The following is a 13,565-nucleotide window of genomic DNA, read 5'->3' on the forward strand; positions in this document are numbered from 1 at the left end:
CAAACCTGCACAACACGTTACTGTACTGAATACCGTAGGTGATTGTAACATAATGATAAGTAAATATTTGTATATCTGAACATATCTAAACATTAAAAAGGTACAGTAACAGCACAGTATAGAAGGAAAAACATGATACATCTGTATAGGGCACTTAGCATGAAGTGAGCTTTCAGCACTGGAAGTTGCTCTGGGTGAGTCAGTGAGTGAGTGGTGAGTGAATGTGAAGGCCTAGGACATTACCGTACACTGCTGTAGACTTTATAAACTCTGTACATTTAGGCGGCATTAAAGTTATAAAAATAAAAGGAATTGTGTTACCTCCCACTGTCTCATATGTGGTCCATCGTTGACCAAAACTTTAATATGTGGCATGCGACTATATTTTCTCCATCTCACTTCCCTTTTCCTTCTCCAGGGCAAAAAAAGGGGTTCTTGGCTAGCACTTGGTACTCACTGTACAATATTTTTTAAAATAGAGGGTAGGTTTTCATGTCAAAAGGAGATGAAGATGTGTGTCTCCCTAGTTCCAGAGAACCACTCTTACTGGAATAACTTCTATCTGAGATATTCACAGTGGTGAGTAAAAACCTTTTGTGTATGTGCACATCTGTGCTGTCAAGTATCTTCAACTTGCTCCTTAGACCAGGAAAATAGCCAGCTTCAGAGCAGCAAAAACTTGACAATGTAGTAGTCAATATTCTAAATGTGTTACAAAATGTATTAAAAATAAATGTATTATGAAAATGAAATTCATGAATCCTCACAACAACCCAGTAAGGTGGATACTATTATTATCTGCATTATACAGATGAAGAAACTGAGCACAGATAAAGAAACTAAGTCAAAACGACTTGTCCAAAGTTTGAGTTTAGAGGGCTACAAGACTGATCCTAAAACTCTGAAAGAAGAGACTTCTAGAAACGTGTTATGAGGGGTTAGGTGAACACTCTCCCTCAAAGAGACAAATATTAAGCTGTTCAAAATTAGTAAAAACAATTATTCAGTCTCTGGAGGTTGATTCAAGGGCTTACAACAAATTAGGAGTCATTTATTCATCAACATTAATTGAACTCTGTGAGAACAGTAAGAAGCCAGCATTTATGTAGGGGTTTCATCCCCACACGTCCTCCCAGCTCTATGTCTTGAAGCAGTCATTCCAGAGGGGATCTAAAGATGCTCTAAGCAATATCTCAATGTCCCCCAACTTCCGGGTCCTGCTCTGTAGGGAGGGCTCAAGCAGGACAGCTGGGGAACAATGCAGCCCCTCATTTCCCCATAGCTGTGTGTCACTATTCCTGGGAGACCTGCAGCCTCTGAACATCCTCAGATCCCACCTACTCCAGCTCTGGGGTACAGCAGATCTATACCAGTCTGCGGCATTCTTTCCTAGTTCCCTCCCCCAGCTTCTGTGTCATGGCACAGAGGTTCTGCCCGGAGGACAATTGAGCAAGTCTCCAAAAACAGCAGTATCCTGCCCTGCCAAGTTTGACTATTCAACTAAAGTAAGTGGCTCAACTGGTAATTCTGGTATTTGGTTGAAGCCTATCTCAATCACACTTGGATTGAATTGGTTTCTTTATAGTATGCCCAGTGCTCTTAATCCACTAAGTAGAGCTTGAAATTACTCCCTGTGGGCTATCTTAGTTGTTAAAATCATAAGGAAAGATCACATTTATTGACTTCTTATTTTAACACTTAGTATATTGCTTATTTTAATGTTAAATCACCATTAAAGCTTTCAGGCCAAGACAAATGAAACAGCTATATATTCACTCACAAAAGTAGGCAAGAATTCATAAAATGATACAAGAAGGGGAGACACTGGTTACGCTTACGGTATCCAATTTTCTTTCAAAATTAATGCATTATTTTGAATGTAAAAGCCGGATTGTGCTACATGGTAAAGAATACACTGATCTCTGTATGACTAATTCAGATTGTGTTTGGTCAATAACATAGTCATTGTAGTATTGGGAAGAAATTACATGTTTGTTTTTATGTGATGTACATTTTATTTATGGGCTATAAGTTATCTCAGCCAGTCCAGCAATTTCCCCCAGATCTTTGTAAGTTTAGGTGAACTGTTAGTCATAAACTTTTTCATGGCATAATAATTAGTAGAGATACTTAAGCAGAATTGAAAATTTCATATCATTAAAATAAATATATTCATTAACTATTTTTTGAGATCCTGAATGCTCATGTTAAGTAACAAACATTCATATAGAACCTATAGCCCTGTTTATTTAAGGCTAAAATATTTACAATTCTGAAGTTACTAATTTTTTGTTTAGTGGACATTTGTAGTTAGATGTGGACATGTATAAAAAGCAGGATAGTCGAGCAAAGATTCATTTGAATGGTATAAGAAGGGACATATGGCCTTCAGCTTGACTGGACTTCATAGAAACTCCTCCGCAGAAAAATATTGGGTGGTGGTATCTGATTAACAGCAATATAGACAGAAAATGAGGGGATGCAGAGAAGTCATTCATTTATGGAATGGATGTTTATGATTAGCAGACACCCAAGTAATTCTCAATTAAAAAAATAGATTCACAAAAGTAATTGAGATATTGGAAAACGGTCTGTTGGTTCATAAAGAAGTAAACATAGAGTTATATGGTAATATAACCCATAGGGTAATATGACCCAGCAATTCCATTCCTAGGTATATATTCAAAAGAAGACACACAAGTGGCCAATAAACATGAGAAAATTGCTCAACCTCACTAATCAATAGAGAAATGCAGATAAAAACCGCGAGACACCATTTCACACCAGTCAGAATGGCTGTTACTAAAAAGTGAAAAACAACAGATGCTGAAGAGACTGCAAAGAAAAGGAAATGCTTATACATTGTTGGTGGGAATGTAAAGTAGTTCAGCCACTGTGGAAAGCAGTCTGGAGATTTCTCAAATAACTTAAAACAGAGCTACTATTTGACCCACAATCCCATTACTGGGTACATACCCAAAAGAACATAAAATAATTCCACCAAAAAGATACTGCAGCACTATTCACAATAGCAAAGACATGGAATCAACCCAGGTGCCCCTCAATGGTGGATTAAAGGAAATGTGGTACATACATATCATAAAACATTTACATAGTCACAAAAAATAATGAAATCATGTCATTTGTAGCAACATGCATGGAATCGAAGACCATAATCTTAAGCAAATTAACGTAAGAACAGAAAACCAAATACCACATATTCTCACTTGTAAGTGGGAGTTAAACACTAAGCATACATGGGCATAAATATGGGAACAGTAGACACTGTGGAATACTAGAGGGTGGAAGAGGTGGGAGTTAATAAACTACCTATTGGGTACTATGCTCACTACCTAAATGATGAGCTTCATACTCCATGCTTCAGTATTGCACTGTATTCCCATGTAACAAGTCTGCACATGTATCCCTGTATCAAAAATAAAAGTTGAAATGTTTTTTAAAAATTGAAAACAAGTGCTCATTAAGCAACTTGCACACATGAAGAAGGGTTTCTGGGAAGATAGCAGAGTAGGAAGAACCAAAAATCTGTCTCCCCACCTAGACAACAATTGTACTGGCAGAATCTGTCTGATGTAACTATATTGGAACTCTGGAATCTATTGAAGGCTTGAACCTTCCAGGGAAGGCTTAGACAGTATATTGCAGTTAATTTCAGTCAATTTCAGCAATTAGCACGTAGTAAGTACCCATTCTCACTCTCTAGCATCATGGTAGACAATTTTGCACATGTTCCTGGAGCAAAGTTCACACCACTTGTGGGAGCCAGAATGGGCAAAACAGACACTATCCTACAAATACTGGATATCTTTGTGCTGATCAGTGATTGTCACTTCTAATCACAGAAGTACAGACAAGGGGATGAGTAGTCATTGATGTTTCATCTTCCCCTATTGATGTAAGCCCCTTCCTCTCTGACTGATGTAACTTCCAGAAGGTTTAAAGTGCCAACACGTCTTCCTCACTTCATTCCCATTTTCCCTGCTTTTGAGAGGCAGATATTAAACGGCCAGGATATTTAAAAGCAACTGAATATATGGGGAAATTAGAAAGTGACCATGCATGCCAAAGGATAGGAGCAGGCTTAGAAAAGATCTAAGGAAACATTAAGTTCATACCTTAGACTAATCCTTGGCACAGAGACAGCCTACAACAATTTAAAATAAATACGTAAACAAAATAGCAAAACCCAGAAAACTCTAGGAAAGGGGAGAACCTGATTTCCAGAGATGCTGCTTTATTAGATTCAAAGGTTTAGTTTCCAACAAAAATAAATCACAAGATATATAAAGAGGCAGTAAAAGATGGCCCATTCAAAGGGAAAAAAAAGTAGACAAAAACTGTCCCTGAAAATATTTGATGGAAAATCTACAAAATGATGATGTTAAAACAACTATCTTAAAGATGATTAAGAAACTAAAGGAAGTTGTGGAGAAAGTTAAACAAAATAACATAAAGGAAATGGGAATATCAATTTAAAGTCTAAAAAAAGAAATCTGAAGCTGAAAACTAAAATAAGTAATAAAAAATAAGAAATAAAGAATTCACTACATGGATTCAAATGTAGATTTAAGCAGGCCAGCAGAAAGAACCAGTGAACTTATAGATAAAACAATGGAAATTATTAAGTTCAATGAACAGAAAGAAAAAAAGAGTGAAGAAAAGTGAACAGAACCTAAGGGACCTGTCGGACACCATCAATTAGACCAATCTATCCATTGTGGGAGTTTCAGATATAGAAGAGACAGAGTCCCTGGCAACATACGGAGATCTCATCTCTACAAAATATTTTTTAAAAAATTAGCTGGGCATGGTGGCATGTATCTGTAGTCATAGGTACTTGGATAGCTGAGGTGGGAGGATTGCTTGACCCAGGGAGTTTGAAGCTGCAGTGAGCCCGTAGTTGTGCCACTGCACTCCAACCTGGGTGACAGAGCAGGACTCTGTCTCAAAACAGTAACAACAAAACACACACACACACACACACCACACACACACACACGCACACAAAAAGAGAGAGAGAGAGGAGAGAGAAAGGGGCACAGAGAGCAATTGAAAAAATAATAGCTGAAAATTTCTGAAATTTAATGAAATACATGAATATAAACACCCAAGAAGCTCAATGAACTCTAAGTAGGATGAATTCAAAGAGGCACACACCAAGACACATTATTATCAGACTTTTGGGAAACAAAGACAAATAAAAATCTTGAAAGGAGAAAGAGAGGAGCAATTTATCACATAGAAGTGATCTTTAATAAGATTATCAGCACATTTTTCATCAGAAATTTTTGAGGCCAGAAGGGAGTGGTCTGACATGTTCAAAGAGCTAAAAGAAAAAAAAAATCAACCAAGAATCCTATATCCAGGTAAACTGTCCTTCAAAAGGGAGAGAGAAATTAAGATATTTCAGATAAACAAAAGTTGAAGGCATTTGTTACCACTCAACCGGCTCTGCAAGAAATACTCAAGAGTACTCAATTAAGTACTCAATACTTCATTTCATCCTGTAGGATGAAATGAAGGGGCACTAAACAGTAACTCGAAGCTATATAAAAAATAAAAATCTCAATAAATGTAAAACATGGGCAATTATTGAAACTAGTGTTATTGTAAAAAATCGTAGCTGCACTTTTTTCATTTCTAACATAATTTAAGAGACTAATAAAAAATTTTAAAGAAATTATTATCTAAAAGCTTGTATTACCATAACTTTAGTTTTTAAGTCCACATTTTGTTTTCTACATATTTTAAGAAATTCATGCATTTCAAAGAACATTTAGTTTTTATTTTTGGTCACACAAAGTATAAAGATGTAATTTTATGATATCAACAACCAAAAGGGGTGGGGAAAAACTGTCAAAGGAATAGATTTTTTTTTTTACATTAGTGAAGTTACATTTGTATTAAGTTAGAGTATTATAACTTTAGAACATTAATTGTATTCGCATGATAACACCAAGAAAATAACAACAACATATATACAAAAGAAAATGAGAAAGGAATTTAAACATTTCACTACAAAACACCAACTAAACCAAAAAAGAAGCAATAATGAAAAGAAATGAGGGGGAAAATCTATAAGGTACATAAAAATAGATATAAAAATGAGAGAAGTAATTCCCTCCTTATCAGTAATTATTTTAAATAAAATGGATTAAATTCTCCAATCAACAGACATATATACTGCCTACAAAAAACTCACTTTAGATCCAAAGAAGCCAATAGATTGAAAATGACAGGATTGAAAAATGTATTCCACACAAATAGCAACCAAAAGAGAGAAAGAATGGCTACATTAATATCAGCTAAATAGACTTAAAAAAGATTACAGGAGACAAAGAATGACACTATATACTAATAAATGGTTCAGTACAGCAAGATGATATAATAATTATAATATAAACATTTACACACCTGATGACAGACCCTCAAAATATATGAAGCAAAAACTGACTGAATGAAGGGAGAAATACAGTGGTTCACACTTGTAGTCCAGGCTACTCAAAGACTGAGGTGGGAGAATCACTTTAGCCCAGGAGTTCAAGGCTGTAGTGCACTATGAAAGCACCTGTGAATAGCCACTGCATTCCAGCCTGGGCAACATACCCAAGACCCCATTTCAATGACAAGCAAACAAAACAAACAAACAAACAGAAATAAGGAAATAAAGTTTAGAGCAGAGATAGATGAAACAGAGAATAGAAAAACAATAGAGAAAATAAACTTAAATGTTGGTTCTCTAAAAAGATAGCAAAATTGACAAACTTTTAACTAAATGGACTAAGAAAGAAATGATTTAAATTACTAAAGTTAGAAATGAAAGTGGGGACATTACTGCTGATTCTACAGAAATAATAAAGATTATAAGAGATTACTATGAATAATTGCCAACAAATTGAATAACTTAGATGAAATGGACAAATTCCTGGAACACAAAACCCACTGAGACTAAATCACAAAGAAACAGAAAACGTGAATATACCTATGAACAGTACAAATATTGAATTCATAATTTAAAATCTCCTTAAAAAATAAGCACTGGACCTGATGGTTTCAGTGGTAAATTCATACAAACATTTAGGCAGAACTAACACCAATCTTTCTCAAACATTTCCAAAAAGTTGAAAAGAAGGAAATATCTCCTAATTCATTCTATGAAATCCACATCACCCTGTTACCAAAACTAGGCAGATACTGCAAGAGAAGAAAACTACAGACCAATACCCATTGATGCAAAATCCTCAGCAAAATACTAGCAAACCAAATTCAACAGTGCTTTAGAAGAATTCTACACCATGACCAAGTGGGATTTATTCCTAGAATGTAAGGATAGTTCAACATATGAAAATCAATCAGTATAACATATATAACATAATGAAATAAGAAAAACACATGATTATTTAACTGGTACAGAAAAAGCATTTGACAGAATTCAATACCTTTTCAGCCCTCAAAAAACTTGGAATATAAGAAACTACCACAAGACAATGTCATGAAGCTTTTACCTCATGCTGATTCTTCTAAAAGTTTTATAGGTTAGACCTTATATTTAGTTCTTTGATCCATTTTGAGTGATTTTTTTAAAATGGTGTTAGGTAACGCACCAATTTCATTCTTTTACAAGCGGCTATCCAGCTTTTCCAGAACGTTTTTTGAAAGAACTGTCCTTTCTCTATTGAATGGTTTTAGCATCTTTGTCAGAAATTATTTTATCATATATCACAGGGTGGAATTATGGGCTCTCTATTTTATTCCATTGGTCTGTATGTCTGTCTGTATGCTAGTACCACAGTTTTCATTACTGCAGTTTTGCAGTAAGTTTCAAAATCAGAAAATCTGAGTCCTTCAGCTTTGCTTTTCTTTTTCAAGATTGTTTCGTCTAGTCAGGGTACTTTCAGATTCCATATGAATTTTAGGATGAGTTTTCTATCTTTGCAAAAAATAAAAAAGTCATTGGGATAGCGATTATATTGTATCTGTTCATTTTGACATGAACATGAGATGTACTTCCATTAATTTCTGTCTTGTTTAATTTTTTCCAGTAATGTTTTGTAGTTTTCATTGTATAATCTTTTACCTCCTTGGTTTATTTCTAAGTATTTTATTCTTTCTGCTTCCATTATAAATGGAATTATTCTCATACCTTCATCTTCAGATTGTTCATTGTTAGAGTATAGAAATGCAACTGATTTTTGTGTATTGGCTTTGTATTTTGCTACTGTGATAAATTCATTTATTAGTGCTAACAATTTTTTGTGGGATCTTTAGGATTTTCTACATATGTGATTATATCATCTGTGAACAGAGATAATTTCACTTCTTTATTTCCAATTTAGATTATTTTATTATCTTTTTCTTGCCTAATTGCTTAGGCTAGAAATTCTAGTCTTATGTTGAAATGAAGAGAGCAGGCATCTTTGCTTTGTTCTTAATCTTAGATGAAAAGTTTTTAGTCTTTTTATCATTGTTTATGATGTTTGCTATGGCTTTTTCACATATGGCTTTTATTGTCTTGTGGTAGTTTCTACACGATTCACAATAGCTGACATGTAGAAACAACCCAGGTGTCTATAAATGAATGAATGGATGAGCCAAATATGGTATACACATACAACGGAATATTATGCAACCTTAAAAAGAAAGGAAATTCTGATATATGCTACAACGTGGATGGACCTTGAGAACATTATGCTAAGTGAAATTTCATTCCCCAAAAGACAATTACTGTGTGATTTTACTAACATGAGGTACTTACAGTAGTCAAAATTATAGTCAGAAAGTAGAATGGTAGTTGTCAGGGACTGGGAGAGGGGACTGGTGAAATGGGGAGTTATTGTTTAATAGGTATAGCGTATCAGTATGACAAAATAAAGAGTCCTGGAAATGGGTGACAGTGATGGTTTCACAACCTTATAAGTGTATTTAATACCATTGAACTGTACATTTAAATAGGTTAAGATACTGTCTTTTCAGTTTTTTGGTGTATTCCTTGAAGCACAAAAGCTCTTAATTTTCATGAAGTTCAATTTATTAATCTTCTATTGCTTATGCTTTTGGTGCTTTTACACTTTTACACAATATTACAAAGCTTTACTCCTATGTCTTCTGGTGAGAGTTTCCTAGTTTTAGGTTTTATATTAGGTCTGTGAATCACTTTTAGTTCATTTTTGAGTATAGTAAGAAGCAGGAACCCAGTACTTTGCATGTATTCACACAGTCGTTCCAGCACAAGTGGTTGAAAAAAATGTTCGTTTTCCATTGAATTGTTTTGGCCTCTTTGTTGAAAATTAATTGACCATAAATGTTAGAGTAGAAGGTTAGGTTATGGACTTGAGATAATTATTTTCTTTTTCTAAAAGGTGTATAAAGGTATAAATTTCCCCTAAATCCTGCTTTAGTTGCATGCCACACATTCTGTGATGTTGAACTTCATTTTTATCCACATAAAAATATTTTCTAATTTCTCCTTTGATACCTTCTTTGACTTATTGTTTATTTAGGACCTTGTCTAATTTCCACATATTTGTGAATTTTCCAAATGTCTTTCTGTTGTTGATTTCTAATTTAATTGCCTTATAACTATAGAACATAATTTGTATGATTGTAGTACTTTTAAATTTATTGAGGCTTATTTAGGACCTAGCATATGGTGTCTCCTGGAGAATGTTCCATGTGCACATGGCTTACTCAACTGGGAATGGAACTTAACATTTTATGATAAAACTGTGGTGATAAAATACATTAAAGCCCAGTATTTTCAGCCTTCCATGTCTATGATAGAGGATTCACTGTATAGGTGAAGGCTGAATTGTGGAAGGAACCACCAGTCCTCTCTGTCATGTCTGCTTGGAATAGAGCTTCTGCAACACAGAGCTATGAGGGATGAGAGATGCCAGATTCCTACCCCTTCTGGCTTGAAACTATAGCCCTAGACAGGGATCTGGAGGTAGTTTGAGATGCCTGCCCCTCCGAGCTCAAAACTGTAGCCCCAGACTGGGTGCTGGAGGCAATTGGAGACCCCTGCTCCTCCTGGTTTGAAACTGTAGCCCAAGACTAGGCACTGAAGTCAGTGGGTGACCCATTTTATTGTTGCTCTTGCTCAGTAAAAATTTTAATTTTACTGACCTTGGGGATGAGAATGGAAGCAAGTTGTGATTCAAATGGAACAGATAGTCCCTGTTTTCTATTTGCTATCTGTACTTCAGGCAATTTCCAGAGATTTTAAATGATTGGACCTTTTTTTCATAATTTTCACCAGTTAAATGATTGTTTTGCCACCAAGCTCTTCACACTTCCATTTTGGAAGTCACAATATGCCTCTATTCTTAAATAACAAAAATAAATAGCAAACTGGTACAGTCACGAATAGAGGTTTCACGCAGGAACTTTTTAAGCATTACATGTTTTCACTCTTGCAATAATGTGAAATTTATCTTTTGGAAATGGGCAAATAAATATATCTGTGTATTTTGCTTGAATGAAAGTTATAAGTGACAAATTATTATTCCTATTCTTTCCTGAAACAGACAAAAATATTCATTATTGTGTGGCAAGTGTCTGAGAATTCCAGACATATAAAGAAAAATTAGACAAAAGTTTTTTTAAACATATAGCATGTTCTGGGATGGAACTGTTTAGTATTGCAAAACATATCAGTTTTCTCAAAATTAGAAAGCAATCTCATTTAATATATAACATGATTTTGAGGGATCTTGATAAGCTAATTCTAAAATTTATCTGTAAAATAAAATGTGTGAGAATAGTCAACAAACTGAAAAACGAGAGCGAATAAGAGAAGTATTTTTTTTCTATCACATAGAAAAATATATTGAAAAGCCACAGAAATAAAATAAAGAATAAGCAAATAAATTGGTAGTTAGGTCAATGTCTCTGAGCACAGTTGATGAAGATGACATTTCAAAATACTGGGGAAAGACTGGACAATTTTATAAATGATTTTTGGGAAACAGATTATCCATATGAAAATTAAAAATGGGAAACTTATGTTGTACTATATGTAAAATAAAGTCTAAATAGAAAAAAGAAATAAATATAAACACCTCACATTATAAACATATTGGAAAACTCTGAGACAGTAATTCAATAACCTCAGGGAAAATGGAGACCTCTGATAACAAAGCATAAATGCAAGATCATAAATATCATAAATAAAATACTGATATGGTTGGCTGCATATACATTAAAATTTTCTGTGACAAAATGTGCCATAAACCAACTTAAATCCAAAATGACAGAAAACAACAAAAAAGTAGTTTTTATTTAGATAAAATATACACAGAATATATAAATATTATTTACATATCAACAAGAAAAAACATACAATAGGGAAAAGTGCAAAAATATGAGAAGAAAATTAATAAAAGAAGAAATCCAATAACCATTAGGAAAAATTATCTAGTATATATGGGAGAAGACTCTCCTCTCCATTACTAACCAGGGAAAAACAAGATAAAACAACAAATTATTTCAAAAATGAAAAAGACACGTAGTTCCCAACAATGAAAGATCCAGGAGGTCAGAACCTCTGCTTTGATCTCCACTGATCAGGACCAAACACAGTGCCTGGTATAGAGAATATCTGAACACTGGTTGAATGAATAAGTAAATGAAGGAATGAATACTGACAGACACAGGGAAATAGCTGTACTTGGATATTTGCATCTTTTCTGATTCATGTGCTTTATTCTCAAGTTCTCTGTCAAAGACTTTCAAATCCAATGCCCTCCTCAAAGATATCCTTGACTAAGATGGGTATTCTTACAACACATTAAAAAGGAACCAATGGTATATTTTCTTCAAATTGTCTTTTATCATTTATATACTTTTATCATAATTTAATAAAGTATAATCATACTAATACAAAATGCCATTTACTGCTCTACAGGGACTGTTTTTGGTGATGTTATATTGCATTCTGAAGAAAAATACCAATTATTATCTCTGCACAATCCTTAGCTGCTAGATATTTTCTCAATTTTACACATCAAGTTACCTCTCTACAATCATATAATTAATAGAGTAAGATTTTTATCCAGATTGCCCGATGTCTCTACCATCTGTTACAAGGCTTTCCAATATACACATAAATTTGGATCCTGTCACTAGGTAGGGTAAGCCCAACCCTGAATGCCAAAATTTATTTTCATTTATAAAACATGTTTTGTTAGTATTTGTAGTTTGCCTACCATGCCTAACAGAGCAGGTGCTAGTGGTTGTTAGTTTTTCTTAGAGGGTATGAAGAGGTCTATGTAATGTACCCCAATGTAGATTGATGTTGGTGATGTTTCAAATTTTCCAGTTGCCAGTCTGTAACCATAACAACAGGTGATAGTTAATTAATATGCTTAAGTACATGTGCATCAGCCCCTCTCATTCCTATCTCTTACTTAAGTCACTGCTGTGACAGCCAGTTTTTGCAAGACACTGATCTGCTTTGCACAGGCATTATTTTTCACCCTTCTCATCGTATGCTGAGTTTTCCTATGACACCAAGGAATGGTGCACTTATGGGATCCCTCAGGACACTTGATATTTGCATCTTATTAGATGCATGTTTTACTTTCAAGCCCTCCATCAAATATCTTCATTTCAGGAGCATGTGTACCTTTGACTGCTGAGGCGGCAGATAAGTGCTACTGGTTTTGGTCCTCCAGAAGACACTTTGGTGACTTATTTCACAAGCTTTTCAAACATTTACTGTGGAATTGAACGCCAGTGGCCCCCGGCAATAAGCATCAGAATAAGTATCTTTTTATTGCCATTCCCTTCTTCCATGTTTTACTCACTCTTGCTCCCTGGGATTACTTCCCAATTACACTACCTGCACAGAAGTTTTTGTTTCAGATTCTGACACCAAAATATGGTAGTGGGGACAGAATGGGGAAAGGGTCTTTGACTGTTGGGGAGGATGCTTGAATAAGTACATAAATGCTATTACCTTGACCTTGAAACATAATTTTATGATATCTTTCCAACTCCTAGTCCATCAAAACAAATGCTGTGCTTTGTATTGATCTTTTAATTCACCCTTTGGCTTTTATCTTTCATTCAGAAATGGGTATTGTTTTCTTACTTGCACAGTTCTTGATTTTTATTTTTTACTTTACATAGATTACTACCTAGTCTCATACACAAAATCCCTGAAGATAAGGCTCTGAAGATAGATAAGGTATAAGACTCTAGTCGTTAAATGACTGAACGGCCTTAAACACTAGCATTAGGAATGTGAAATTTATCCCCAGGTAATGAGAAACCACCATATGTTTATTAAGAATAGAGTAACTTGTTAATAGTTACATTTAATTAAACTAACCTGCTGGTGAAGTTGAAGGTGAGTTGGTTTCAAGACACTGCCTAGTCCAGGCATCACCTAAAGTACTCACCTGAAGTAAGAGTTGGACTTTGTAATTTATATTTCATTGTCTGATATAATTGTACATAATATATAATCTAAAGTAATTGCTTAAAATAGTATAAATATTTAGTTAAATGTCCAATTTTGCTCATATTTGTATACAATTTTT

The sequence above is a fragment of the Macaca mulatta genome, chromosome 8 (assembly GCF_049350105.2).
Source record: "Macaca mulatta isolate MMU2019108-1 chromosome 8, T2T-MMU8v2.0, whole genome shotgun sequence".
Classification (NCBI taxonomy): Eukaryota; Metazoa; Chordata; class Mammalia; order Primates; family Cercopithecidae; genus Macaca; species Macaca mulatta.